This window comes from Saccopteryx bilineata, chromosome X, assembly GCF_036850765.1.
Source record: "Saccopteryx bilineata isolate mSacBil1 chromosome X, mSacBil1_pri_phased_curated, whole genome shotgun sequence".
Taxonomy (NCBI): domain Eukaryota; kingdom Metazoa; phylum Chordata; class Mammalia; order Chiroptera; family Emballonuridae; genus Saccopteryx; species Saccopteryx bilineata.
The window spans coordinates 44,398,715-44,424,770 of record NC_089502.1 but is presented as its reverse complement, the minus strand read 5'-3'; the positions used below and the strand labels follow the sequence as shown (position 1 = coordinate 44,424,770).

Below are 26,056 nucleotides of genomic sequence, written 5' to 3'. Positions count from 1 at the left end.
AGAAATAGAGAGAGAGAAGGGGGAGGAGCAGGAAGCTTCAACTCCCATATGTGCCTTGACCGGGTAAGCTCAGGGTTTCAAACCGGCGACCTCAGCATTTCCAGGTTGACGCTTTATCCACTGCGCCACCACAGGTTAGGCCATCTTTTGTTTTTTGTTTTTTTTATTTTTTATTTAGGTTTATTTGGTGATTACCATGGGAATTTTAATTAACAACTTTATAATGATCAAATTCACTTTAATAACAAGATAGTTAAATAGTGTTAAAAATTTGGCTCCTTTTTTTTTTTTGCTACATTTCTTTATTTAGTTATTGTTAAATATTGCATGCTTAATATTCTGTGTCCATTAACAATACTTTGTAATTATTACTGTATACTTTTTTATTTTAAATCCTGTATGAGAACACAAACAGGAGCTACAAACCAAAAATATAGTAATACTGGTTTTTGTATTTACCTCTGTAGTTACCTTTGCTGTTGTGGTTTATTTCTTCATATTGGTTAAGATGTGTCCAGTGTTCTTGTATTTCAGTGTGAAAGAACCTGTTTAGTACTTTTCATAGGATAATCTTACTGGCAATGTATTCTCTCAGTTTTTTGTTTATCTTAGAATATCTTTATCTTCCCCTCCATTTTCTTCAATACAGAGATGGGCAAAAATAAGTTTATATTTGTGGGTACACAAAACACCAAGTTTATTCTTGTATTATCGCTTACTTATTAACTATAAACCTACTTTTGCCCACCCTTGTATATGGTCTCAGTTGACAGGTTTTGTCTGTTTTTTCCACACTTTCCATATGCCATTCCAACCTCTTGCTCTCCATGGTTTCTGTTGTGAAACTGACATAAATATTATTGAGGACAATTTGTATGTAAGGAGTTGTTTCTACTTTTTGCTTTTAAAATTCTCTGAGGTATGGAAAATTATTTGTGATTATGGAAACGTGTGATAACTTGGCTGTGAATGTATGTTAACATGTGTACGTATGTACTTAAATTTGTTAGTATATGTATCAGCAAAGTGAATTGTAAGCATGCTAATGTGAGTGAATATGTAAGCATGTGCATATATGGAAGCATGTATCTTCCTTAGAGTGAATATTTGAATTTGTACATCTGTGAATATGTTGACATGTTTGTGTGCTCAAGTCTATGTCTAAATTTGTGCCCATCTGTATGAACGTTATAGCATAGCCACGTGAGTTAGTAAATGTGTATCAGTTTATTATTGAGAGTTAGTTAATGGTTTGAGTGTATTTCTGTGAGTGAAATATGAACATATGTACAAGTATATGTGAGTATATTTCCTTCTGTGATTATTTCAGCTTCATAAATGATGTGAGTACCTATGTGTGTCAATGTAAGCATGTTCCTGATTTTTTACAATATTAATGTGCATGTGTAAGTGAATGTGTGAGTGGGAGCATCTGAATCAATACATTTGTTGTCTCTGTGTAAATGAATTTGAGTCGTGGTCATATGATTGGATGAATGTCATCATATTTGTGTGAAGATGTGAATGTGTCAGTATGTGTGTTTGAATGTATATGTGTCATGAATATGAGTGACTTTGTGGGCATATTTCAATACAGGAATGCTTAAACTTGTTTTTTGAGTGATGACTGTGTGTATGTGTCTATGTATGGCTCTGTGTAACAGTGTATATGGAAGCCTGTTTATGGTTTTCACTTGTGAGCAAAATTTTGTGTTTTGGTGAATGTTTTTGTGTGTTCATTGTATGGGTGAATTGTGAGCATGCACAGACCTTTTAGTGTGTTTATGTATAGTGAGTGTATAATAAGTTTCTTTTGTTATCTTGTTTATGTGTGTGTATATTTGAGTAAGGTAATGTGTGAGAGTGTGTGTGTGTGTGTGTGTGTGTGTCTATGGGAATTCCCATTTTTTTTTCCTTTTTTTTTAAGAGAGGAGCAGGAAGAGAGAGAGAGATAGGAACATTGAGCTGTTCTTGTATGTGTCCTAACCAGGTATCGAACTGGCAACCTCTGCACTTCCAGATGACAATCCAACCAACCGAGCTATCTGGCTAGGGCTTAATATTTTATTTATTGACTGAGTTTTTAGAGAGACAGAGAGAGGGAAAGAGAGGGGAGGGGAAAGGAAAGAATTCATTTGTTGTTTTACTCAGCCATGCACTCATTAGTTGCCTCTCATGTGTGCTTTGACTGGGGATCAAACCCCCAACCTTGTCATTCCAGGACAACATTCTAACCAACTGAGCTAAACAGCCAGGGCCAAATACAAGTGTTTCTATGTGTTGTAAAATTTGTGAGCTTCTTGGTGACTGTAAGCATGTTTGTGTACAGGTGCATATATATGCGTGTTTCCATTTGAGACAATTATGTATGAGGGAATGCATGACTGTGGATATATAGAACCAATGTATATGATGTATGAACATATAATTGATAATGCTCCTGTAAGTCACTGAGATGTGGACATGTTTGTGTGAGTGAAGAAATATGTGTAGGTGAGTGTTAATGTATGTGAGTATGACTATATATGTGAGTAATCTGTCGATGTTCACTGAAGTGAGTAAATAATAACCATATTAATACGAGTCAGTTGATTGTGAGCCTGTGCATATATGTGAGTACATACAATTTTGAAAGTAAATATGTGCACCTGTACATGTCTTAGAGTGTGCTACTGGAATAATATTTCAGTGGTAAAGTAAATGTTTGCTTGTGTTCGTGTGTATGCATTAATTTGTAATCATGTGCATGGATGATAGCATGTTTATGTAACTGTATGAATGTATTATGTTCATTTTGTGAGCATATTGCTGTTAGTATGTACTGTGTGAGTGAAATGTGAACATGTGACTGAATGCATGCAAGTTCATTTATGTATTAATGGATCTTTGAGCTTTGTGGTGAACATAAGCATATTTGGGTGCAACGGTACATGTGAGACTGTTAATATGTGTCAAGAAATTGAGTAAATGGGAGCATTGAAGAGCCTATATTTGTGTTCCCCATGACAGAATTTGTAATCTGTCATGTGATTGATTGGATGTGTCAGCTTATATTGGGGAAAGAGTGAATGATTAAATGCGTGTGTCTGTGTTTATGTATGAGAGTGAATTCATGAACATGTTCTTGTGAGTTAATTTATTAAAGTGTTTTGCTACTAAATAAATGTGTATGTGATCATGTCTATCAGTAACTGAGAATGTGAGCTTTTTTCAAGGTTGAGGATGGGGTTTTTTATTATTTTTTATTGATTGATTTTAAAGAGGCAGAGTAAGAGAGAGAAGCATTCATTTGTTGTTTCACTTAGCTGTGCACTCATTGGTCGCTTCCTGTATGTGCCCTGACAGGGGATTGAACCAGCAACCTCGGTGATTCAGGATGACATTTTCACCAAATTGAGCTAATTGTCCAAGGCTAAGAGTGTTTTATTATAAATAAATCTGTATGAGTGAATTTATGAGCATTTACATGCATGTTAGCATATTCATTGTAATGATTGTATACGTAATTTTTGTGTGATAATTGAATGTGAATAAATTTGCATAAGGGAAAGTGCAGAATATGTGTGTAAGTGAATGCTATATTTTTTAGTTTTATATTTGAGAGCTACTTGGTAAGCCTAAATATGTTTGCTTTCATATGCAAATGCAAGTAAATTCCTGGTAAGAACAATGATATGGGTAAAAGTAGATATGATTGTGCACATATAAATGTAATAAGTATGTCACATGTGAATGAATTTGTGGTCATGTTCATTTATGTGACTGAATATCATTATATAAGTGATGTGTGAGTGCATGTTTGAGTGAGTGAACGTATGAGTATGTCCACATGTGAAAATAAATTTCTCATTTCAGTGAGTGAATTATAAGTGTGCTAATGTGAGTGCATGCATGAAGATATGCATATGTATGAAAATGTACATTTGTGCATTAGTGTGTGAATGTAATAATATTTGCATATTGAAGTAAATATTTATGTATTCATATGTGCACATGAATTTGTGAGCATGTGTTTGTGTGATACCATGCTTTAAGTACGTGAATATGTATCATGCTTGTGTCAGCTCATTAATATGTGAGTATATTGTATGAAGGGAATGTGAACATTTGAATGTGAATATATGTGAGTGTATATATATATATGTATATATATATGTGTGAAGAGAAGTTTAACTTTTATGGTTAGTGTGGGAATATTGGTGTCTGAGTGAATCTTCTTTCTGTTTGTGACCATGTTATGTGCACATGTAAGTGATGGGATGAATCAAGCATCTTGGTATATATATATATTTGTGGTCCTGTGTCAGTGACTCTGTGAGCATGCTGATGTCATTGAGAGAATGTGATTCACGATGTGTATGATGAGTATATCTGAGTGCATCTACATATGTTAGCATGTTTTAGTGATTGTTTGAATGTGTTTAGTGAGTGTGTGAATGTTTCAGCATATGTACACATGTGAAAATGTGTGACAATTTATGTGTGAGTTGGTTTATGGGGAATAGTGTTATATTGTAGTAAATTTATGTGTTTAAAGTAGATAATTTGTGTGTTCATCTATATAAGTGAGCTTGAGCACTTGCATGTATCTTAGTAGGTTCATATGTAGTGAATGTGTTTTTATGCCAACTTGTTAATGTGTGAATGAACCTAAATAAGCCAGTGTGTGAGTATGTGTGCGTGTACATGAGTGGATGTACTTATTTTATCTGTGGAGTGTAATGTGCGAGCTTTCTCGTGAGTAAGAACACATTCATGTGCCAGTGACTATGTGAATGTGTTACTACTAATGATATTGATAATTTGCATGGGTAAGTGAATGTGTAAGTATGTATCAATAACACTAATAAATGTGTCTTGTGTGGGAATTAGTTTGTCACTTGGATCATGTGTGTATAAATGGGTAATAATGTTCATGTGAGTAAATGAGGTGTGCACATGTTTTTGTATGTGAGTGAATGTATGTGCATAAAGGTGAAAATGTCTGTATGTCAATGTTAATTACTAAATTTGTCAATATTTATGTTTTTAGTGAATGAATTGTTTCTATGAGTGAACATGAGTGCATATATGTGAACATATGCATAGATGATAACATTCATGTGACAAAATGTGTATTATGTTCATTTGTTTGATCTTGTTAATGTGCAAGTATATTATTTAGTGATTGGTAAATATTGCATGGGTGTGCACTTGAGTCAATCTAAGCATTAATGAATGTTTTAATTTCTTAATAAGTATGAGCATCTCTATATTTAAGTGTCTATGTAAGCATGATCTTGAGATTTTGTTAATGTGTTGGTGAAAGTAAATGAATAAGTGGGAACATCTGAGTGTATATATAGCGAGGCACAAAAGTAGGTTTACAGCTGTTCATGTAAAAAGTAATACAACAATTAATAAATAATAATGCAAGAATAATTTTTTATGTACTCACAACTGTAGATCTACTTTTGTTCCACTATGTGTGTCCCTACATTAACAAATTTTTGAGCATCTTCATATTATGATTGAATATTTGAGCACGTTTGGTGAAAGAATAAGTGTGTCAATGTAGGCATGTCAATATATCTGTGTGTGAGTAAGTTTGTGAGCACATTTAAGTGAGAATAATATGTTGTATTAGTGAATAAATATGATTGTATGTATATGGGTGAGCATCTCTGTGTGTGACATTGTATATGTGAGCCTGTGAGTGGCCGCTAATGTCTTATTGAGTAAATATCTGTGTTTAACATGGGCATTTGTGAGCTCTGGCCAGTTGAATCAGTGGTAGAGCATCTTTCCAGCGTGTAAATGTCCCAGGCTTGATTTCTCATCAGGGCACACAGGAGAAGTGACCATCTGCTTTTCCACACTTCACCCTCTTGCTTGTCTCTCTCTCTCTCTCTCTCTCTCTCTCCCCCTCTCTCTACCCATCCTAAAACCATGGGTCAATTGATTTGATTGTGTTGGCCCTGGACCCTGAAAATGGCTCTGTGGAGCCTCCACCTCAGGTATTAAGACTAGTTCGGGCCCTGGTCAGTTGGCTCAGTGGTAGAGCGTCGGCCTGGCATGCAGGAGTCCCGGGTTCGATTCTCAGCCAGGGCACACAGGAGAAGCGCCCATCTGCTTCTCCACCCCACCCCCTCTCCTTCCTCTCTGTCTCTCTCTTTCCCTCCCGCAGACAAGGCTCCATTGGAGCAAAGTTGGCCCGGGCGCTGAGGATGGCTCTGTGGCCTCTGCCTCAGGTGCTAGAATGGCTCTGGATGCAACAGAGCGACGCCCCAGATGAGCAGAGCATTGCCTCCTGGTGGGCATGCCGGGTAGATCCTGGTAGGGCGCATGCAGGAGTCTGTCTGACTGCCTCCCCGTTTCCAGCTTCGGAAAAGTGCAAAAAAAAAAAAAAAAAGAGTTCGGTTGCGAGCATGGCCCTAGACAGGCAGAGCATTGACCTTATATTAGTGTTACCAGGTGGATCCCAGTCGGGGCACATGTGGGAGTTGGTCTCTCTATCTCCTCTCCTCTCACTTGGAAAAAGAAGAAAAAAAATGAGTATCTGTGTTTGGCCATCTGTATGAGGGCTTTTGTAGACCATGCATGCATGTTATCATATTCATGTGTAATGTGTGATTGTGTGATCTTGTTAGTGTGCGAATATATTTCAGTAAGGTAATTTGTGAGTAAGTTTTTTTATCATTGAGTAAATCTGTGATATTCTTGAAGAATGTGTCTTCAGTGCAATTTAATATATAATCATATTTCTATTTGTGATAGTGATAATTTTCATGGTTATTGAATTTGTGATTGCGTGTAAACATTATTAGTGTGTCTGTTTTGTGAGTGATTTTGCGATCCTGTTCATAAGCATAAGTGCATGCATGATAATGCTCATGTGACTGGAATGTGAGCAAGTTTGTTTCACTGAGTGAATGTGTACTGGGAATGTAAGTATAGCTATGTGTGGAAGTGATTTGGTCAGTCTGTATTTTGACTAAATTGTAATGTGAATGGATTTGTTCATATTTGTGAACATGTCAATTAATGAAAATGAACATGTGAACTTGAACATGTGAGAGTTTACTAGTGTGACAATATTCCAATGTTGAAGTAAATGTTTGTGTGTTCAAATTTATGTCAAAAATTTGTGAGTGTATGCATGAATGATAGTATGTTCATTTGAGGCAGTGAATATGTACTGCGTTCATTTGTATGGGCTTAACTTATGAGAATTTTTTTGTGTGTGTACCATAACCATATAAATGGGAGTGCATTTGAGTTTATTTACATGTGAGTAAACTTTTGCACTTGTGGTGGGTGTGAGCATGTGTCTGTGTGAATATATGTGAGAAGACTACTCATTTTGATTAGGTTAATATGTATGTGTAAATGAGGAGGTGTATAGAAGCATCTGTCCCTGTGGAAGTGAGTTTATAAGCATGCTCATATGACTTTGTATGCATGTTTAATTGTTTGCCCTTTGTTAATGTGTTATTATATTATATAAGTGAATTGTGTGTATGAAGGTAATTGAGTATATCCATATGTGTCAGTAAAGTTGTAAGCTTTATGATGAAAGTGAGCATATTCGTCAGTAAGTGAATATGTAAGCATGCCTGTTTGTGAGTGTGTTAATGTGTGCATATGAGTGACTATGTGAGTATTTTACATGTGAGCATACTTTAATATGTGTATGAATTTGTGGATATCTCCATTTTAGTGAATGAATATCTGAGCAGGTTTGTGTGAGTGAATAAATGTGAAAGCATATTTGTGTATGTAAATATATGAGCATGTGATTGCAAATGTGTAAGATTAAAGTTATGAGTATGTTGGTTTAAGATAATATATTTTAATGTTATTCAATAAATTTTTGTGTTCATGTAAATGAAGCATATCTTGTTTCTCAGTGAATTTGCTAATGTGTTCATGTGAACAATATACTGCAGATGTAAATAAATACATGTAGTGATCATGTTTGTATATGTTAGCATGTTCATATGTTAGTGTGTATAAATAATATGTAAACAAATTTTTAACCATGTTTGTGTATGTGATTAAATGTGTATGTGAGTGTGTGAACATCTTAAGGATGAAAATACTCATGCACAAGAGTAAATATGTGAGTAACAGAGTAAATGAGGCATATATGGGTGTGTGGGTCAATGCAGAAGCATGTTAATTTTAATATATTTGTAAGTTTGAATGAATGTGTGTCTATGATTAGACTAAGTCATTGGTCATGTTCATATGAGTGAATGTGTAACTATGTGGATATACATATATGTGAGCATGAATTGAATAAGATTGAGTTAAGGTGAGTTTGTATATTTGTATGTTCATGTGTATCAGTGAATCTGTGAGAATGTACATGATGTGAGCATATTCATGTGTGAGTTAATGTGTAACTATGTTCATTTGTGTGAGCTCATTAATGTCTGCACTGCTTTCTTTGAGTGAATGCATGAGTATGTGTGTATGTGGCAATGTCCATGTGTGAATGTTGATTGTAATACATGACTGTGGTAATAAGTACATATGAGAGCAGGTTCATTATGCTCATGTTTGTGCAATAGTGATTATGTGAATATATACATGTGGTCATATTAATGTGTTTGAATAAATGTATAAGCAAATTCATGTATGTTCAGATGTGAGTGTGAGTTAATTGTGGTATTTGTCCTTTTTAAATTATATGACTGATTTAAGAGAGACAGAGAGAGAAACATCAATATATAGCTCCACTTATTTATACATTTATTGGTTGCTTCCTGTACACACCCTAACTGGGGATCAAAACTGCAACCTTGGTATATAATAACAATGCTCTAACCAACTGAGCTACCTGGCCAAAGCTCTATATGTTTTTAAGTAATATTTTTGAATTAATGTGAAAAAATGTTTGTCAGTAAATGCATAAGTCTATTTATATGAGTGCATATGATTAAAATACAAGTTTGAGTGAATATAGAAATATGTGTGTTAATAAATATGCAAATATATTTAGGTGTGTGGGCATGATAATGTGTATGTTCATTTGTGTGAGAGAATTTCAGCATGTTTGTGTGTGACTAAATATGTGTTCTTTTGTGTGTGATAGTGTAAACACATTCATGTGTATTTATGTGCTAGTGTGAGTTAATGTGATATGTATATAAATTTGTTAGAGAAATTGTAGGAGTGAATATGATACTGTCTGTGTATGAATGTATAAACAGATTCATGTTTCTGAATATTTTTGGGGGGTGTGAATGTATTAATATATATGCATGTATGTTAATGAGCTTGTAGGCTGTATAAATATATAAACTTGTTTATGTGAATGAACTTGTTCATGCATGAGTGATTCATGAGTGTATGCGAGCATTTTCTTGTTTTTTCATAAATATGAAAGCATGCCCATGTGTGAGTATGAGTAAATGCAAGGATTTAAGAGTCTGTGAGTATGTAATCATATCTACATGTGGGTAAATGCTTGAGAATATATACATTGACATGTAAGTGAGAGTGTATACATTTGAGTAAAATAATGTGTTAGAAAGTTTTTGTCTGGAAATGTTAATGTTTAAGTATGTTCACATAGGAGTAAACGTCGGAGCATGATCATGTGTGAGTCTGAACATATATGAGTGAAAGTGTGAGCATATTTGTTTTGAGCATGCTAATATTCAAGAATGAGTAAAAGTCTACATTTTTGTATAAATAAATTTGAGTGTGTTCATTCACATTTGAGTGTGTGAGCAAGTGAGTATGTTGATGTACATAAATTAACATGTAAGCAAGTCTGTATGTATGAAGGTTTCAAAGTATGAGTATTTTTCCTGTGGGAAATTTAATATGTAAAAAAGTTCATGTATGTGAGCATGATAATGTACAGTTTAAAGTGAAGTTTTAAATGTATGTATGCCTAATATGTAAATTAATTTGTGAGCAATTTCATGTGAGTTAATATTAATATGTTTGTATGAGAATGTTAATGTCTTAGTGTGTTTATGAGTGTCCAAGCATGTCTTTGTATGAATGAATGTATGTATTTGTGTGAATATTTTCTTTTGTGTAAATTCATGAGTCTTTTGTATGTATAAGCATGCTAAAAGTGAATGTGTTCATTAAGTAAATGTGTGAATATGGCTACATGTGTACATGGACAAGTCCAACCATATTAAATGTACTAATGTGCATGTTAAAACATGTTCATATATGTGGCTGAATATGTGGTTACATTTATGTGTGAATTAATATGTGAACATGTTTGTGTATGAATGAATTTAGGAGTAGGTTTGTGTGTATGAGCATGTTCAAGTGGGTAAAAGGTTAATGTCTTAGTTTGAATAAATGTGTGATAATGTCCTGTGATTGTACGTTTCTAAATGCATGAGTTACTATCTGAGCATGCCGCTGTATATTAGCATGTTAATATGAGAATGCTCATGTGTGAGTGAATGCGAGAATATGCTTTTATGTATGATTGAATGCATGGTTGTTTTCATGTGGGAGTGATTGAATCTATACCTGTAAGTGTGAATGAATGTGTGATTTAATGAGTGTATTTGTGTGTGAAAGAAGGTATGTATCAGTATATTCATGTTTGTAAGTGAATGCTTGAGTATGAGTGTACATGAGCATACTTGTGTGCAAGTGACTAAGTTTGTAAGTGTATGTCATTGTGTCTCTGTGAGCATGTTCTTGTGTATGACTGAGTTAATATGCATGTACATGTAAGCATGTTTATTTTTATGAATATGTAAACATTTTCATATGTGAACTTTTTCACGTGTAATTTGTGAGTGTATATGTTTGTTGGCAGATTTGTTTTAGTGAATATACAGGTATATCCATGTGTATAGGCATGTTCATGTGTGAGTAAATGTGAATGTATCAGTCTGTGTGTCAATGTAACATTATGTACATATGTGTGGACATGTTAATATGAAAATGAAAGAGCATGTACAAGTATGTTAATAAGTGAATGTGTCAACATATGAGTGTTGAGTAAATGTGTGAGAATGCTTGTGTATGTTATAGATTTAATATGTAAGTATAACTGAATGTGTGAGCATGTGTTTGAGTGTGTTTCTTCCTCCTGGGGCTTTTTTTTAGACCCTCATATCACTAAATATTAAACTATAAGGTGTTATGTACAAATAAGTTTTTATTCTTTTTTGTCTCAAAGCTGCTTATAACCAGCCCAGCAGCAAGGCCACATTATCCTCTGTATATTATATTTCATTGCTGCTATGGTAACATGTGTGACTTTTCTGATTCAGCCTACTTGCTGGCACCACTGTAAGTTGAATTCCCAGAAGCTGAGCTGCACAGAGAGAAATGTGTTACTCAAATCTCAATGTTTCAGAAAACAAATTTCTATTGGGAATAATTGTCTGAATGTCAACTGAGACATAAATGGGCCTCTGTGTTAAGGTGTAACCCAGATTTTAGCATTCAGGGCTATTGTGAACAAGCCCCATCAAAGAGTTATATAGTGACAGAGGTTCCTATAAACACAATTCTTTTTTTTTTAATTTTTTTATTTTTTTATTCATTTAGAGAGGAGAGGGAGAGACAGAGAGAGAGAGAGAGGAGAGAGAGAGAGAGAGAAGGGGGGAGGAGCTGGAAGCATCAACTCCCATATGTGCCTTGACCAGGCAAGTCCAGGGTTTTGAACCGGCGACCTCAGCACTTCCAGGTCGACGCTTTATCCCACTGTGCCACCACAGGTCAGGCAACACAATTCTTTATTAAAGCCTTTCAAAACCCCCACATTGCTTTAGAGGATGGAATCTGTGTTAAGCCATTAACGAAACCCGGTAGGGCATGGCAGCCATGGTCCCACAACAATTTCAGGGGCATAATTTTTATTCTAAACCATTCAGTGCCATTCAGGCAGCTCTGTCCCTTTTGTTGGAATCTTAGTGATCTTAAAGTGCCAGAACAGAGCCCTGTCTAAAGGCTTCCAGGTGAAAGATCAAGTGGGAGATGAAATATGGTAGTCACCAAGCCATATGCCCTGGTACAAAGTTGCAGCCCAGAGGAAGGAAAAGTTTTTTCTAATTTATTGGCCTAGAGGAGTCATCTTAGGTACTAGCAGTGAGCAGTATGAGAACTTAGGTAAAGTATCTCTACACTTCTAAAATGATAACTGATAAAGAAGTGTATAGATTCCACATTCGTGTCCCCCCCAAATTTATATTTTAAGACCTACCCGCAGGCCCTGGCCGGTTGGCTCAGCGGTAGAGCGTCGGCCTAGTGTGCGGAGGACCCGGGTTCGATTCCCGGCCAGGGCACACAGGAGAAGCGCCCATTTGCTTCCCCACCCCTCCGCCGCGCTTTCCTCTCTGTCTCTCTCCTCCCCTCCCGCAGCCGAGGCTCCATTGGAGCAAAGATGGCCTGGGCGCTGGGGATGGCTCTGTGGCCTCTGCCTCAGGCGCTAGAGTGGCTCTGGTCGCAACATGGCGACGCCCAGGATGGGCAGAGCATCGCCCCCTGGTGGGCAGAGCATCGCCCCTGGTGGGCGTGCCGGGTGGATCCCGGTCGGGCGCATGCGGGAGTCTGTCTGACTGTCTCTCCCTGTTTCCAGCTTCAGAAAAATGAAAAAAAAAAAAAAAAGAAAAAGAAAGAAAAAAAAAAAAAAAAGAAAAAAAAAAAGACCTACCCGCCAATATGATGATATTTGGAGGTGAAGCTTTTGCGAGGTGATTGAGCTTAAATGAGGTCATGAGGGTAGGTTCCCTGTGATGAGATTAGTGCCCTTATAAGAAAAGGAAGAGATACCAAAACTCTCTCTTTTCACCATGTGAGCACACAGCAAGAAGGCAGTCATGTACAAACCAAAAGAGAGCTCTAATGAAGAACCAAATTGTTCAACTGTTTGATTTTAGACTTTCAAGTCACCAGAAGTAAGAAATGACTGTTTTTGCCACCCAATCTGTGCTATTTTTTATAGTAGCCAGAGCTAAAACAAATAGCCTCCAGATAAGGTACTTATATTCCATCTTTGAAGTGATGACCTTATCCTCATATTCCATCACTGCCCTCTCTGATGAGCACAGAAAAGGCACAAAACTGTAAGTAATCACTTCCTTCCCTCTTAGCAACTTCACTGCTCCAACTTCTCTACCTCCTTAGTATGTATCACGTACCAGGTGCCAATATGAATGGAGCCTAAGGGAGCTGCTTTATATAACACTGGCTCTCATTTCTCTTGCCCAGAGAGAAGCAATTTTGCTTGTTTTCCTTGGCTTATCCTCCTTCTCCTCCTCCTCCTCCTCTTCTTCATCTTCTCCTCACTTGCCCCTCCCTTCTCAAAGAAGAAATAAAGTTTTTATTTGAACTTAAACAGGCCACAATTGCTAAGGCCTTTGTTTGTGAATTTGTGCAGGAAAAAAATAAGTTAAGCCCTGAAATTCTACTCTAACTTAGACACAAAGAGAGATTTAATTATGGGTCTAAGTGGGATGACTAATAGAGAGATCCTAGGGGTCCCTAAACTCTTAAGTCCTTGACTCAATTTCCCTGAAACCTTGCTTTAAAGAGAAATAGGTAAGGGGGCAAGTAACTCTTAGTTGCCACTGATGGATAACCTGACAGACTTGGGATGTGTTTGGACTCAACTTGCATGTGGAACAGATGATTTGAAAGGGTTTTAAGAACCATTGATACATGAAGTGCTACTTATTACTGGGTAGTGTTTTCTTCTTTTCTTCACTCTTGTTCTTTGCTGTCATCTGGTCAGTATTCTCTTCTTATCTTCACTATTCTTTGCTGTCATCCCTCTTCATCTCTGTCCTGGCTTCTCTACTTATCTCTCTCCAGCCCTCATTCTCCTGTTGCTTTTTTTCTTCTTCAATTAAATGCAGTTAAAAATGTAATCTGTACATTAAGGTCGTGATTCTTGGATTCTCACTCTCTTCCAAAATCAGGTTTTAAACTTTTATTTAATTCCTCTTTTCTCCCAATGAAACACTCCAACAACTTTAACTTTGCCTCCATGGTCCCTACAGGCTACTGGAAGGTGCTAACCTGTTTCTTCCTTATCCTGAGCTGAACTTGCTTACTAGAGCATGCTATAGTTTCTTACCAGGTGAGGGTGGAAAAGCTACCTCTTAAGAAGAACACCTTGCACAATGGTGTTCTGCTTTGTTCTCTGCTTCCTTCATCCCTGCCACCCACATCATTCAGACTGCAGTTGCCACAACCTCTGAACTCTCTGCTCCCCATGTATACACAGACCAGCCTTAGAGTTAGAGCCTGCAGTGCCCCCTTCTGTCTAAAGAAGGTCCTCAGTTGTTCTTGCAATTACCCCTTCACCTACTTTTGACCAGATCAATCCAAGGATCCACTTTTCTCATATGCCTCACATCTGCATGCCAAAAAATCTTAATATAACCTGCTTTAGGCATCAGGTATAAACACATTAAAGTGTTATTAAAGATGGTGGTAACATGCCTCAGAAGCAATGCAGACTATTCTTACCTAACAATCACTAGAGGTTGTCTGCGGCCACTGTTCCCACTTCGTGGCCCTGGATTCTTGCTGAGATGGCTATCTTGCCTTAAAACAGTGGGAAAATATGCTTGGTATACTTAAATGATTGTTGGCTAGCCTTTGCTGAGATACATAAGAACAAGTAAAGGAAAAAAGGTAGATACCCGCTGGTGTTTGGCCCAGTTGATCAAACATTGGTACCATGCAAGGTACAGCTGGTTGTACTCTAATACATGAACTCCCATATATTCTGCCCTCACTTTTGCAAGAGTTTTGGCCTAACTAGGGAATCCAGTTGAGATACTGCTGTACTTTAAGGGTAATTATTAGAAGAACCTACCTTCTGCCTTCTCTACTTCACCTTCCCATTGTCCAGGTATGTACTAATCTTGTAATTTATGCACTCAGTTTATCCCCTCACAATCTGCAGAGATCGATGGAGCAAAAGGAAATCAACAGTCAAGTGAACCACCTACAATGATCAGGGTCCAGGGCAATGACTTTGATTTTTAAGATGGCTCCAAGGCCAAACATAGAGCCCCTACTGATCTGCCTTCAGGCGCCAAATTCTCACAGTTGTGAGCTATTAAGGGTTGAGCCAATCGGTATTCAGAAGATTTATATTCATTTGCCCAAATGTGAACCATTAGTATTCATTAAACCATTAGTTTCTTAAATGCTTATTTTACTAATTTTTATTCTCTTTATTTGTTTGCTGATTGCATTTTTTAAAATTTTATTTAAAAAATTAAATTAAACAGGGTGACATTGATCGATAAGAGTACATAGGTTTCAGGTAAATATTTCTATAACATTTGAATTGTTAATTATGTTATATACCCATCACCCAAAGTCAAATCACTTTCCTTCACTTTATATTTGTCTTTTATATACCCTTCCCACCACCCTTCTACCACATCATTTCTCCTACATTCCCCCTCCCCATGGTAACCACTTCACCATTATCTATGTCATGAATCTCAGTTTTCTAACCTACCTATATGTGAAATATACAGTTCTTAGCTTTTTGTAACTTACTTATTTCACTCAGTATAATGTTCTCAAGATCCATCCATGTTGTCGTAAATATCACTGTCATGATATTTTATGGCTGAGTTGTAGTCTATTGTATCGACATACCACATTTTCTTTATCTAATCCTCTATCAAGGGACATTTTCATTGTTTCCATGTCTTGGCCACTGTGAATAATGCTATGATGAACATGGGGCTACATGAGTCTTTGCATACCAGTGTTTTTTACTTTGGGGGGAAGATACCCAGTAGAAGGAATGCTAGGCCATATGAGAGTTCTATTCTTAATTTTTTTGAGGAACCACCATATTTTTTCCATAATAGTTGTACTCATTTGCATTCCTACCAGCAGTGAATGAGGGTTCCTTTTTCTCCACAGCCTCTCCAACACTTGTTATTAACTGTCTTATGGACAATAGCTAATCTAACAGGTGTAAGCTGGTATCTCATTGTAGTTTTGATTTGCATTTCTTGAATAACTAGTGAAGATGAGCAGCTTTTCATCTATCTGTTGGCCATTTGTAATTCTTCCTAGGAGAAGTGTCTGTTCATGTCCTCTTCCCATTCTTTAATTGGATTGTCTGCTTGTTTGTTGCTGAGTTCTGTGAATTCTTCATATATTTTGGATATTAACCCCTTGTCAGAGCTGTTGTTTGCAAATATCATCTTCCATTTAAATGGCTGCCTATATGTTTTGTTGTCAATTTCTCTTGCAGTGCAGAAGCATTTCAGTTTGATATAGTCCCATTCACTTATTTTTACCTTTACTTCCTTTGCCTTTGGGGTAAAATTCATAAATTGTTCTCTACAGCAAAGGTCCACAAGCTTAGTACCTATGTTTTCTTCTATGTAAGTTATTGTTTCAGATCTTATATTTATGTCTTTGATCCATATTGAATTAATTTTTGTGCAGATGGACAAACTGTAGTCAAGTTTTATTCTATTGCATGTGGCTTTCCAATTTTCCCAGCAACATTTATTGAAGACACTTTATTTTCTCTATTGTGTGTTTTTGACTCCTTTGTCAAAGATGATTTGTCAATATGTATGCAGTTTTAATTCTGGGGTCTGGATTCAGTTCCATTGTTCTGTATATCTGTTGTTCTGCCAGTACCACTCTGTTTTGATTATTGTGGCTCTATAGTATAATTTAAAGTCAGCCGGTGTGAAACCTTTGGCTTCATTCTTTTTTTCTCAGGATTACTTTGGCTATTCAAGGACCTTATAGTTTATACAAATCTGGTTATTTTTAGTTCTATGTTTTTAAAAAATGACATTAGGATTTAGATAGGATTGCATTAAATTTGTATACTGCTTTGAGTAATATGGCCATTTTAACTATGTTGACTCTTCCAATCCATGAATATGGAATATGTTTTACATTTTGTTGTATCTTTTTAAATTTTGCTCAATAATGTTTTGTAGTTTTTAGTATATAGTTCATTCACATACTCTGTTAAGTTTATTCATAGGTATTTTATTTTTTGCTGCAATTGTAAAATAAATTTTTTTAGTTCATTTTCTGAAGTTTCATTGTTGGCATATAAGAAAGCAATAGATATATGTATATTAATTTTATATACTGCAAATTTACAGTATTGGTTTATTGTCCCTAACAGTTTTTTGGTGGAGTCTTTGGGGTTTTCTATATACAGGATCATGTCATCTGCAAAAAGTGATACTTTCACTTCATGTTTCCTGATATGGATGACTCATTTCTTTTTCTTGCCTGATTGCTCTGGTTAAAACTTCCAGACTATGTTGAATAAGAGTAGAGAGAGTGGGCAACCTTGTCTTCTTCCTGATTTTAGAGAAAAAGCCTTTATTTTTTCACCATGTACTATGATATTAGCTGATGGTTTGTCATATGTGGTCTTTATTATGCTGAGGTACTTTCTTTCTATTTCAATTTTATTGAGTATTTTAAACATAAGAGGATGTGGTATCTTATAGAATGCCTTTTCTGCATGTATTGATAGGATCATATGATTTTTGTTTCTTGATTTGGTATATGACATTGATCAATTTATATATGTTGAACCATCCTTGTGCTCTTGGAATGAATTCCACTTGATCATGATGTATTATTTTTTAATGTGTTGTTGTATTTCATTTGCTAGTATTTTGTTTTAAAATTTCCCATCTGTAGTCGTTAGACATATTGATCTGTAGTTTTCATTTTTTGTGTTGTTCTTGCCAGGTTTTGGTATGAGGGTTATGTTGGCCTCATAAATGTATTAAGGAGTATTGCTTCTTCTTTTATTTTTTGGAAGACTTTGTGAAGGCAAGGTACCAAATCTTTGAATGTTTGGAAGAATTCACTAATGTAGCCATCTGGTCTGGATTTTTGTTTCGGGGGAGGTTTTCTTTTCTTTTTTTTTTCTTTCTATTTTTCTGAAGTTGGAAACAGGGAGACAGTCAGACAGACTCCCGCATGCGCCTGACCGGGATCCACCTGGCACGCCCACCAGGGAGCGATGCTCTGCCCATGTGGGGCATCACTCTGCTGCAACCAGAGCCATTTTAGTGCCTGGGGCAGAGGCTACAGAGCCATCCTCAGAGCCCAAGCCAACTTTGCTCCAATGGAGCCTTGGCTGCAGGAGGGGAAGAGAGAGACAGAGAGGAAGGAGAGAGGGAGGGGTGGAGAAGCAGAAGGGTGCTTCTCCTGTGTGCCCTGGCCGGGAATCGAACCCGGGACTCCTGCTTGCCAGGCTGACACTCTACCACTGAGCCAACCGGCCAGGGCCTTGGGGGAGGTTTTTGATAGATGTTTCTATTTCCTCCCTGTTTATAGGTCTATTTAAGTTTTCCACTTCTTCATGACTCACTGAAGGATGATTGTATAGTTTTAGGAATTTAGCCATTTCCTCTAAGGTATTAAATTTGGTGGCATATAATCATTCATAGTATTCTACTATGATCCTTTGTATATCTATGATGTTCATGGTAATTTCTCCACTTTCATTTCAAATTTTGTTTATATGAGTCCTACCATTTCTTTTCTTAGTAAATTTAGCCAATGGCTTGTTGATTTTATTGATCTTTTCAAATAACCAGCTCTTTGTTAGATTAATTTTTCCTATAGTTATTTTGTTCTCTATTTCATTTAGTTCCTCTCTAACTTTTACTGTTTCCTTTCTTCTGCTGACTTTGGGTTGCCTTTGTCCTTCTTTTTCTAGTTCCTTATGATGTGATATTAGGTTTTTTACTTTTGATATCTCTTGTTTTATAATACAAGCCTGTAATAATATAAACATCTCTCTCATTACTGCTCTCACTGCATCCCAGAAATTTGACATGTCGTGTTGTCATTTTAATTTGTTCGTATATATCTTTTGACCTCTGCTTTTATTTCTTCTTTGACCCAGTCATTTTTTTAAAGTATGTTATTTAATTTCCACATTTTTGTGGGTTTCTTTACTTTCTTTTTGTAGTTGAATTCTAATTTCAAAGCCGTATGATCAGAAAATATGCTTGATATAATATCAATCTTCCTAAATTTGTTAATGTTAGTTTTGTGGCCCAGCGTATTGTCTATCCTTGAGAATGTACCATGCACAATAGAGGAGAATGTATAATCTGATTTTTTTGGATAAATGTCCTGTAAATGTGTATTATGTCCATTTGGTTCAGTGTGTTATTTAAAGCTCATATTTATTTATTGATTTTCTCTTTGGATGATTTATCTAAAGCCATCAATCATGTGTTAACATATTCAAGTTTAATTATGTTTTTGTCTGCTTTTTTTTTTTTTTTAGATCAGTTAGTAGATGTCTTACATATTTTGGTGCTCCTTGGTTTGGTGCATATATATTAAAAAGTGTTATGTGTTCTTGATACAATATCTCCATTATTATTACGAAATGCCCATCTTTGTCTCTGCTTACTTTGTTGTCTTGAAGTCAACATTGTCAGATTTGAGTATGGCTACACCTGCTTTTTTTTTATATTTGCCTGGAGAATCATTTTCCAACCTTTCACTTTGAGTCTACTTTTGTCCTTGCAACTTAGATAAAATCTCTTAAAGGCAACATACTGTTGGGTTTTGCTTTTTGATCCAATCTGCTACTATATGCCTCTTTTTTGGTGAGTTCAGTCCATTTACATTTAGGGTAATTATTGACACTTGCAAATTTCCTATAGCCATTTTATGATTTGCTTTCACATAGCTCTTTGATTTGATTAATTTTTCTCTTTTGTGTTTCTGTCAGTTATTTGCTCCATACTTCTTTCCATTGTTTCTTGTTTTTTTAAGCTGTGTATTACAGTAGTAGCTTTTCTGTGGGTAGCTACCATTAGGTTATCAAGAGAAAAATGTTCAAATGTTCAAGAATGTTTGTCTTTTGAGTTCTTCTGCACTCTTTCTTTGCTACTGCAGATCTTTATCCTCTCTCCTTTCATGTTATTGTTATCACACATTATCCTTGTTTTTATTGTGACCTTTTTGGAGCTTTAAAAAAATTTTAAGACTATTTATTTTATAAAAGAAAGAGAGAGGGAGAAAGGGAAGGTGGGGAGGAGAAGAAAGCATCAACTTCCATATGTACCTTGACCAGGCAAGCCCAGGGTTCTAAACCAGCAACCTCAAAATTCCAGGTTGATTCTTTATCCACAGTGCCATCACTGGTCAGGCTACTTGTTGTTTTGATTTGTTTTGTGTCTGGTCAAATAAATTTTTTTATTATTTCCTGCAGTGGAGGTTTTCTGGTGATAAATTTCCTCAGCTTTTGTATGTATGCAAAAGTTTGGGGTTCTTTCTTTCATATTTGAAGGGTAACTTTGATGAATATAGTATTCTCCGCTGGTAATTTCTCACTTTCTGTACTTTGAATATTTTGGTCCAATCTCTTCTGGCTTGTACAGCTTCTACTGAGAAGTCTGATGATAACCTAATGGGCTTTCCTTTATATGTTGTTCATCTTTTCCCTAACTGCCTCAAGGATTCTTTATTTTTCATCAATTTTTGACAATTTAATTATGATGTGCCTTGGAGTAGGTTTATTTGGGTTGAGGTAACACAACTTTCTGTTTGCTTCTTGGATTAGAGACTCTAACTCTTTCCATAGGCTTGGGAAATTCTCATTGATTATTTGTTTGAATAGGTTCTTCATTCCCTTGTTCCTCTCTTCTTCTTCTGATATACCCATTTTTCTTATATTGCTCTTTCTGATAGAGTCACACAATTCTTGTAGAGCTCTCTCATTTCTTTTTAATTCATAAGTCTCTTCCTCTCCTCTCTGTAGTATTTCTAGTTCCCTGTCTTCAATGTCACTAATTCTTTATTCTATCTTGCTTATTCTCTTAAGTAAACTTGCTACCTCAGTTTTAAATTCATTTACTGAGGTCTTCATCTTTGTTTTTAAAGTTTCAATCTCCTTGTTGAGCTCATTAAGTGGCCTATAGTTGTTTTCTCACAGCTCACTGAGTATTTTCAGAACTTCAGTTTTGAATTCTCTATCATTTATCTCCAAGTTTCCCATGTGATTGGGATTATTTGCTGGAGATTTTTTCATTTTCTTTTTGAACTATGTCTGTCTTGTGTAGCCATGGTATTTGATTTCTTACTTCTTGATAACACTTGAGAGTGGTGTATTTAGGAACCCTAATAATATAAAAAACAACTAAGAAAATGAAAAATTAAAAAATACAATAAAAAATTTTAAAAAACACAGAAAAATTTATCAAAAACCAAAGAAGGCCTGCCAATAGGTGGCACAGTGGATAGAGCATTGGACTGGGATGTGGAGGACCCACGTTCAAAACCCCAAGGTCGCCAGCTTGACCGCTAGGTTGCTGCCTCGAGCAAGGGGTCACTTGGTCTGTTGTAGCCCCCCAGTCAAGGGACATATGAGAAAGCAATCAATGAACAACTAATATGCCACAAAGAAGAATTGATGCTTCTCATCTCTCTCCTTTCCTGTCTGTCCCTATCTGTTCCTCTCTCTCTCTCTCTCTCTCTCTCTAAAAAAAATATCTGTGTGGAACATAAAACAGTCATAAGAAGTAACATAAGTTAAAATAATCAAACTGGGCTTCTAGAAATAAAAATATAATGTTTGAGAGTTTAATGGATGTCTTTAACAGAAGGATAAACTCAACTCAACTATTAGATGATGATAAGTACAACAAAAAAACATTGAAGATAGATCAGAAGAAATCATCCAGAATTCTTCCCAGAGAAACAAATAATCTGAAAAAAAGAAGAAAATACAGCATAAGAAACATAATGAATAGAGTGGAAAAATCTAAGTTAAATATAAGTCCCAGAAGGACAGGAGAGAGAAATGTGGAAGAAGATACTGGGCAATTTTTTTTCAGAATAGATGTACAGATTCTAGAAGCCCATTGAGAAGATTATCCTGACCACTGCAAGCAGGCATTATCCATTCCACTGAGGGCCTGAATAAGAATAAAAAGGTGACGTAAGGGTGAAGTTGTTCTTTCTACTTGAGCTGAGACATCCATCTTCTCTTGCCCTGGAACACTGATACTCTTGACTCTCCAGCTTCAGGCACAGACAGAGATTTACACTATTAGCCCCCTGGTTCTCAAGTCTACATACCCTGACTGAATTACACCACTGACTTTCCAGGTTCTCCAGCTTGCAGACAGTAGATTGTGGGACTTCTTGGCCTCCGTAACAATGTTAGCCAATTGCTGGAATAAATAAATGAATAAATAAATACATAAATAATAAAACAAATAAATAAATACATACATAAATAAATTTATAAATAAATACCAACATACTTACATGCATACTCCATTGATTCTTTTCTCTGGAGAGCCCTGATTAATACAGGAATCAAATGCTAGGAGCAACTGAGCTCTAAGGCTGGAGAAATGTGCTTTTATATGACCTTCTAACAGGCATCCCCAAACTATGGCCTACGGGCTGCATGTGGCCCCCTGAGGCCATTAATCTGGACCCCGCCACACTTCTGAAAGGGGCACTTCTTTCATTGGTGGTCAGTGAGAGGAGCACTGTATGTGGCGGATCTCCAACGGTCTGAGGGACAGTGAACTGGTCCCCTGTGTAAAAAGTTTGGGGACCCTTGTAAGAAAGCGGAATAAAAGTGAAATTATGTGGAATATCTTCTTTCTACTTATCTCCCTCACCCATCTTTCACTCGTTTCTAAGAAAAGTTATATAAAATGGACAAATTTTAGTTGCCAGGGTGTCTTGTTTAGGCTTGATTGTGGTCATTCATTCACTGGAGTATCTATTCTTGGTCAGCATAGAGTTTTGCAGGGTAAGAGAGCTAAAATGAAATGGTCTATCTTTATAGGTAGTGAACTTTTTACTTCTTACTAGAGTTGTTGATGTAAATAATAAATGGCTATTTGTCAAGAATGTGGTGTAGGAAACCCTGCTCCGTATGATAAGTTGTATCTGAGTCTGCAGTACCCTGAACCTCTGAAATTTCTGACAATTTAAACTGAAAATAATTGTTTATAATGTCTTCTAAAAAAATGGCAAAACTCTAAAAAATTATTTATTTATATATATACATATATATCCCTCAGAGACCTAGGCTTTTCCCAAGATAATCAGTAACCCCTTAGGTAGCAGAAGACAGTAGCTGGACCTGACAAATGGTTACATGATCCAGACCTCTGACAGTCTAAAGAGAACATCTTGACTTAACTTATGTTTTTAGTTCCTGAGTCTTTTTTTCTTTTTTTTCTTTTTATTTGCATCCTCTCTCCCCTCTATTCCCCTCAACATCTCCCTTGCCCCCTCCTACAGTACCCTCCCCTCTTCCCTTCTGGTTTGTCTCATCCTATCATTGTCTTTCCCTCTGTCCTCTTTTCCTCTGGTCCCTTTGATCCCTCCTCTGTCTCAATTCCGTTCCTCAGTTCTCATTATTCCTTGGATTCCTCAAATGAGTGAGGTCATATGATATTTTTCTTTCTCTGCCTCGCTTATTTCACTCAACATAATAGTTTCCAGGTCCCTCCATATTGTTGCAAAAGGTAATATTTTCTCCTTTTTCATAGCCCCATATTATTCCATTGTATATATATACCACTGATTTTTTTAATTTTTATTTATTTTATTTATTCATCTTAGAGAAGAGAGAGAGAGAGATGGGGGGAGGAGCTGGAAGCATCAACTCCCATATGTGCCTTGACCAGGCAAGCCCAGGGTTTCGAACCAGCGACCTCAGCATTTCCAGGTCGATGCTTTATCCACTGTGCCACCACAGGTCAGGCCTGTACCACTGCTTTTTAATCCACTTGTCCACTGGCGGACACTTGGGCTGTTTCCAGATCTTCGCTATGTGAACAATGCTGCCATAAACTTGGGGGTGCATTTCTTTTTTTCAGTCAGTGATATGGTGTCCTTGGGATAAATTACTATAAGTGGGATGGCTGGGTCAAAGGGCAGTCCATTTCTAATTTTTTTGAGGAATCTCCATACTGTTTTCCACAGTGGCTGCACCAGTCTGCATTCCCACCAGCAGTGCAGAAGGGTTCCCCTTTCTCCACATCCTTGCCAGCACTTATTCTGTATTGTTTTGTTGATGAGTGACATTCTGACTGGTGTGAGGTGGTATCTCATTGTGGTTTTAATTTGCATTTCTCTAATGATTAGTGATGTTGAACATTTTTTCATTTGTCTATTGGCCATCTGTATGTCCTCTTTGGAGAAGTGTCTATTCATTTCTTGTGCCCATTTTTGATTGGATTGTTTGTCTTCCTGGTGTTAAGTTTTACACGTTCTTTATAAATTTTGGTTATTAATTTCTTATCAGATATATTGTCTAATATGTTCTCCCATTGTGTGGTTTTTCTTTTTATTCTGTTCATATTGTCTTTAGCTGTGCAAAAGCTTTTTAGTTTGATATAGTTCCATTTGTTTATCCTGTCATTTATTACATTTGCCTGTGGAGATAAATCAGCAAAGATATCAATAATTGCTGCGATAGATGTCGGTGAGCTTACTACCTAAGTTTTCTTCTAGGATGCTTATGGTTTCACAATTTATATTTAAGTCCTTTATCCATTTTGAGTTTATTTTTGTGCATGGTGTAAGGTGGTGATCTAGTTTCATTTTTTTTCAGGTAGCTGTCCAGTTTCCCCAACATCACTTGTTGTTTTTTTTCTTGTTTTTTTCTTTTCTTATCTTTAATTAATTGTATTTACATAGATTCTAGGGTCACCCCAAATGCCTCCCCCCACCCCCTATTCCCCTCAACATCCCCCATGCCCCCCTCCCTACAGCACTCTCCCCCCTTCCCTTCAGGTTTATCCCATCCTATCATCCGCTTTCCTTCTGTCCTCTTTTCCTCTGGTCCCTTTGATCCCTCCTCTGTCTCAATTCCATTCCTCAGTTCTTATTATTCCTTGGATTCCTCAAATGAGTGAGGTCATATGATATTTTTCTTTCTCTGCCTCGCTTATTTAACTCAACATAATAGTTTCCAGGTCCCTCCATATTGTTGCAAAAGGTAATATTTTCTTCTTTTCCATAGCCTCATAGTATTCCATTGTATATATGTACCACAGCTTTTTAATCCACTCCTCCACTGACAGTCCCAACACCACTTGTTAAAGATACTGTCTTTACTCCACTGTATGCTCTTACTTCCTTTGTCAAATATCAATTGTCCGTAAAGATGTGGGTTTATTTCTGAGTTCTCTATTCTGTTCCATTGATCTATATGCCTGTTCTTATGCCAGTACCAAGCTGTTTTGAGTACAATAGCCTTGTAGTATAACTTGATATCAGGAAGTGTGATACCTCCAACTTTATTCTTCTTTTCAAGATTGCTGAGGCTATTCATGTTCTTTTTTGGTTCCATATAAATTTTTGGAATATGCGTTCTATATCTTTGAAGTATGTCATTGGTATTTTAATTGGTATTGCATTGAATTTATAAATTGTTTTCAGTAATATAGACATTTTAATAATGTTTATTCTTCCTAACCATGAGCACAGTATATGCTTCCACATATTTGTGTCTTCCTTGATTTCTTTTATCAATGTTGTATAATTTTCTGAGTACAAATCTTTAACCTCCTTGGTTAAATTTACTCCTAGGTACTTCATTTTTGTTGTTGTTGCAATAGTGAAGGGGATTGTTTCCTTAATTTCTCTTTCTGACTGTTCATTTTTCATATATAAAAATGCCTTTGATTTCTGTGTACTAGTTATATATCCTGCCACCTTGGTGAATTTGTTTATTAGGTCCAGTAGTTTTTTGAGTGAGACTTTAGGGTTATCTATATACAGTATCATATCACCTGTAAATAATGATAGTTTTACTTCTTTTCCAATTTGGATGCCTTTTATTTCTTCTTTTTGTCTGATTGCTGTAGCTAGGACTTCCAGTACTATGCTAAATAAGAGTGGTGAAAGGGGGCACCCTTGCCTTGTTCCTGATTTTAGGGGAATTGCTTTTAATTTTTGTCCACTAATTATTATGTTTGGCCCTGGGTTTGTCACAGATGGCCTTTATCGTGTTGAGGTATGTTCCCTGTATTCTCACTTTGCTGAGAGTTTTGATCATAAATGGGTGCTGGATTTTATCAAACGCTTTCTCTTCATCTAT

General features: G+C 36.3%; 1 non-coding gene across 1 annotated transcript; it reads left to right on the top strand.

Moving 5' to 3' along the window:
- The first annotated feature begins 12,187 nt into the window (after positions 1-12,187).
- Positions 12,188-12,263, top strand: TRNAT-AGU (transfer RNA threonine (anticodon AGU)). Its single transcript has one exon. It is a non-coding gene; the product is annotated as a tRNA-Thr (tRNA).
- The last annotated feature ends 13,793 nt before the right edge of the window (positions 12,264-26,056 follow it).